Below are 5,873 nucleotides of genomic sequence, written 5' to 3'. Positions count from 1 at the left end.
TCGTTTATTTTACCAATGCGTCGCCTCAGTACATATTTTATGGGTTGTTTTGGGAATGTGGAAAAAATTAGGATTTTTTTTCTCTCTCCCTCCTCCTTTGAATCATTTTAGGAATTTTCCTATATTTAATGTCATTTATAATGTTTTTAGGTAACCTACAGCACTACACACGTACAAAGTATGTCTACTGTGGTCCGATCTTTCTTTTACGTATGTTACGTTGCATTTGTTGTTGTGTTCTATTACTTAAATACTTAATTATATATATAAATCAAATTAAACTTTTTATCGCTAAAATAATTCTTACTCTGTAAATGGTATAGGGTTAAGTTATCCTAAATGTGACATTCGTGACAAAACGAGGTATACCTTATATAAAGGTAGGGTATCAAAAAGACCCAAATACCCTTAATTACCACCCGGGGGTCAAGTAAGAGACCCTCTCAAATGCCACCCGCGGGACACATAAATCACCCGCATAATACAAGACAAAGGAAGAATAACATTACTTCCTAGGAACTGTGTGCGGGAGGATCTAGACGCCCTCAGGAGTCATCCGCAAGGTATTGTTTACACCTGCAAGGATGGCCAGTAGGAAACGTCATAGGACAGCTGTATGTAACCAACTCTCATCTAGAAGATTTACCAAGATCATTTCTTGGTGAATACGTGACCTTTCAACCAATAGAAGAAGGACAGCTGGCCAGGTTGTTATAATCGTGCACATGGCCAGGTTTATCTCGTCCTATCACATGAAGACACATGTCCAGGTTGTTACACCCATGCACATGGGCCGTATAGCCCAAACTATTACAATAGGGCACGTGTCCAAACGGTTTCAAAGGCATCTTCTAGAAAGGGACAACTGGGCCAATAATATTCCCACACTCTTCGGCTATAAATATTTCACAATCTCCATGAGGTAACACATTCACTATCCACTATCTACTCAAATTACTTAAGTACTTTCTCTCTATCGGAACTGTACTTATTATCACGCCGGAGGGTGGTTACGGGAAGACCCCCCCTCTTGTCCTTCCCGTAACGAGCTCACAGTGCTTGTTTTGCAGGTTTCTGTCACTGGACTTCAGGAGATTGTGCTCATATCATTAGTCAGTTTACTTGACCCGTTCCCTGTGGACTCATTGGATCTAGGACCCGTAAGGGGAGTAGATCCGTGTTTCTTCATTAGCGTCATTCGTGCTTGTGTCAGAACTGCGAAAGGTTTTTGTTGATTGTTGGTTCATACGATATGAGTCAATTTCTTGAGGGTCCGATGGAAACTCCTGTGATTGCTAGACGTACTACTGATGTCGAAGCACCTGGAGGTCCTAATCTAGGTGACTTAGGATGTATCACGGTGGAAACCCGACGGGCTCGTACGGAACTGGGTTTGGAAGATGAATCTGACCATTCTGAGCTGGTGAGAACCCATCGTCGTAATACCAGGCCTGGAGGAGCTCTATCTCCTGAGTAATGGTTACGTATCCAACATGAGAATGTTACAGCATAGTACGAGCGCATGGTTCGTGAAGAGCGAATCCGTGCTCGTACTCTGGCTTATGATGAATCTCCTAGGGGATTCCTTTCTCCTCCCACAACCGTGCGGAGGAGTCTGATTCGGGGAAGTATGCAAACTGAAGGATTCCCTGAAGTCGAATTCGTTAGGAGGAGGCATGATCGTCCTCGTACGGTCACACACCTACCCTCCTACAGAGAGGACTTTGAAAGTTTCGACCCGTCGTACCGTCCAAGCGCTATCAGCTATTATAGCGGAGATAGCAGACTTCATGGTTGGGAGGGGACTAGTCGCCCGCGTACGACAGTTCGCCATGTCGAATACCATAGTGACGCGGAAGAGGACTTTACCAAGCCATATCGTCTTGCAGTTTTTGCTGAAAAATCAAAGTTCATTACACGCATTGCAAGAGCTCCATTCCCGGTCAATGCGAAAATCCCAACGTCCGTAGGGAAATACAACGGGATAACTGATCCCAGCGATCACTTATTGAACTTTGTGGCTGTGGGAGGAGTCAGCGGTTGGACTCTTCCCTACCGGTGTCACATGTTCACATTGACATTCACTGGAGCAGCACGAGAATGGTTCGAGAAGTTGCCGGACGGACAAATTAGGAGCTGGGATGACTTTGTAGCCAAATTTTCCCAGCATTTCAGTCAGCAGAAGAAGCACACTCGTGATCCTTCTGAGATATTAGACGTGGTTAGACGAAACAATGAGTCTATCTAGGACTTCATAGCTCGATTCAACAACGAAAGTCTCAATATCGGTGGGATCAACGAAGACATGCTGAGAGGAGCTTTCCGCAAAAATATGAAAAGTGATGATTTTATCCGAACATTGACTGGAAGAGATGGAATGCCCAAAACATGGGACGAAATAATGTCCGCAACAAAACTGTTCGCAAGAATAGAAAAGACTTTGAGTTCTGGTAGCCAGAAACAAACGCCAAAATTGGAATTTCAGACTCCGCGACCAAATATACAGGCCAAAGGAACAATTTAGTCAAGGCTCTAGCCTTCCGCGGAATCATCAAAGCAATTCGATGCCTTATCTTTGATAGGCAACAAAAACAAGGCGAGCTTTTCAACGCGAGTCACCAACAGCTGGACTCCACTGTCGAAAACTCCTTCAGAGATTCTTACTACTGAGAACATGAATTTCAGGAAGCCTCAACCTCTCACGAGACGATCATTCCTCAATCCTAAGAAACACTGTTCGTTTCATGAGGACATAGGCCATACTACAGATGAATGCATAGCTTTGAAAGGAGAAATCGAGGCGGCTGTAAAGTCGGGAAAACTTGGAGACTTGGTCAGAGATGCAAGACCAGGGACTGATAAAACTCCCACGCGAGACAGCCAGGGCCCGCCCAAGAAGCGGGTCAAGGACCTGAATGTTCACATGATACAAGGCGGACACAAAGTGGGAGGAAAGAGGAGAGAGTTTGATGATGAGGAAAGGAAAAATGAACCGGTAAATTTTCCGTAGATAAAAGGAGGACCTTGTAACAAGAATTCTTTGATAATCACTGCCCTCATAGGCCATTATCGTTCGCATTATGTCTTCTTTGATACTGGAAGTACTTCGGACATAATGTACGAACAATGCTTTAAACATATGGATGAAGATGACAAGGTGAGGTTGATGCCGATTCACGCACCTGTGTCCAGGTTTGGGGTGAATTGATGCACCCGCGAGGGGTAATATCTTTTCCAGTCACTCTTAGTGATGGAATTCATTCAAGAACTGGTCTTACCAGTGACATCAAAGCATGATATATCTTGGGTTGTGAGGCGATTGGTGACTTTATTGCTCATCCTTCTACAGCACACGGTGCGATGGGAATTCCGACTCGAACTGGTGTGGCAATCATCCGCATTAATCGTCACTGCTTCACGACAGAAAGTTTAAAACCCAGCAAAGTTCCAAAGCAAGTTCAGAGGACTGAGCCAGAAAAGTGGGTGTTAAACAAGAAGTTTCCAGACCAAACGTTGACAATCTGGCCCGCTATCTCTGAGATAGTGAGGACATTTGTAAAGCAACTGTTAACGAAGAACATAAACATCTTTGTGTGGCAACCCGCATATATGATTGGCGTCCCACGGAGGACTGCAGAGCATAAGTTGCGGGTAAACCCAGCGTTCATGCCAATCGTACAAAAGAAGCGTAAGATGGGTCCAGAACAGACCAAAGCTATGAACGAACAAGTTCAAGACCTCCTACATGCTGGGATCATCCTTCTAATCCAGTACCAAACTTGGGTTGCCAATCCAGTCATCGTTCCCAAAAGCAATGCGACATGGCGAATGTGCATAGATTTCAAAAATCTAAACAATACGTGTTCAAAGGATTGTTACCCACTACCAGAAATCTACCTCAAAATTGATGCAGTAACCCATTCAAGTTTAAGTGTTTCCTTGACGCCTATAAAGGCTACCACCAGATTCGCATAGCGGCGGTGATGAGGACAAGGCAGCGTTTCGCACATATCAAGGCACATTTTGTTACAAGATGATGCCATTTGGCTTGAAAAACGCGGGTGCTACATACCATTGTTTGATGGATGAGGCCTTCAAGGGTTAGATTTGGAGAAACCTGGAAGTGTAAATGGATGATCTGGTGATAAAGAGTGTGGAGGAAGATCAAATTCTTCGAGATATAGAAGAAACGTTTGAAACTCTTAGGCATATCAACATGAAGTTGAACCCCAGCAAGTGCTCCTTCGGAAAGGAGGAAGGAAAATTTTTGGGTGTAATAGTAACAGGTGTGGGTTTCAAAGCCAACCCAGATAAGGTTCAGGCGGTAGACCTCATGCCTTCACCTTCCTCCCTTAAAGAAGTGCAGACACTTAATGGAAGGTTGGTTGCGCTAAACAGATTCTTAGCCAACCATGCGGCTAAATCTTACCCGTTCGTCTCAACTCTAAGAATTGTCTTAAGAAAGCACACTTCAAATGGACCGCAGAAGCTGAACAAGCATTTCTAGAAATGTTTTATGTAATTGCCTACCTTAATAGCACCACATGCGGGAGAGCCTTTGACGTTTTACTTGCCAACATCAGACATTGCCATTGGGGCCGTCCTACTGACAGACAGAAAAAATGTTCAAACGCCTATCTATTACGTCAGTAGAACGTTGACAGGACCAGAAACCAGATATTCAATGCTTGAAAAGTTGGTTTTGGTACTAGTCTATGCCGCCAGGCGTCTCCACAGATTTTTCCAAGGTCATCCCATTAATGTGTTAACAGGGTTTAAACTTAAAAATGTGTTGAGCAAGCAAGAATTGTCTGGACGATTAGCAAAGTGGGCCATAGAGTTGGGAGAACATGCGATTGAAAATAATCCTAGGCTTTTGATCAAGGGACAAGTGTTAGCAGACTTTGTTACGGAAGTCCCACAGAACAAGGAAGAAGAATGCCTGGTTGAACAGCAAATCCCAATCCCTCCTGAGCGAGACCAAGTTTGGTCATTGTTCACGGATGGGGATTCAAGTAACGAAGTATCAGGTGTGGGCCTCAGGTTGGTGAACCCCGAGGGCCATGAATTTACCTACGCCATAAAGTTGGACTTCAAGAGTACCAACAACGAGGCAGAGTATGAAGCTTTCTTGGCAGGTTTGCGGATAGCTAAGAAACTTGGAGTGAAACACTTGGAAGCGCAGGTTGATTCTATGTTGATTGCGGGACAAATAAAAGGGACGTACGAAGCAAAGAATGATGTGATGGCCTCATATTTTTCACAAGCAAAGGACTTGATCCTTCAAATTTTATCCTGCAAGGTCATCCACATCAAGCGAAGTGAAAATAAATCGGCAGACGCTCTTAGCAAATTGGCATCAACAAATTTTGAGCACTTTGCAAAAGACATCGGCGTGGAAGTCCTTGATCGACCATCTGTCCCGCAACACCAGGTCTTAGTAATATAAACTGGTGTCGAATCTTGGATGACACCAATCGTAGCATATTTGTCATCGGGAGTACTCCCAGAAGAAAAGGCGGTGGCTCGAAATATTAGACATAAAGCTTTGAATTACCAAGTACAAGATGGTATTTTGTATCGGAAATCCTTCCTCGGCTCACTCCTGAGGTGTGTGGATGCCGAGGATGCGAATTACTTGATACGGGAAGTTCATGAAGGCATTTGTGGCCTTCACTCGGGTCCAAGGATGGTCGTGGCCAAACTCATGAACGTTTTATCATCTGTCGTTTTGGCCTCCCACAAGAATTAGTTAGTGATAACGGGACCCAATTTGCGGACAGTGGGTTACAAGCGTGGCTAAAATAACTTCAAGTCACCCAAGTTTTCACTTCAGTAGCCCACCCGCAGGCCAATGGCCAAGTTGAGAGAGC

This window comes from Bidens hawaiensis, unplaced genomic scaffold (assembly GCF_021521415.1).
Source record: "Bidens hawaiensis isolate Kalapana, Puna unplaced genomic scaffold, B.hawaiensis_p1.1 tig00018436_1, whole genome shotgun sequence".
Classification (NCBI taxonomy): Eukaryota; Viridiplantae; Streptophyta; class Magnoliopsida; order Asterales; family Asteraceae; genus Bidens; species Bidens hawaiensis.
The sequence above is the reverse complement of the archived record's forward strand: the minus strand, read 5'-3'. Positions refer to the sequence as shown.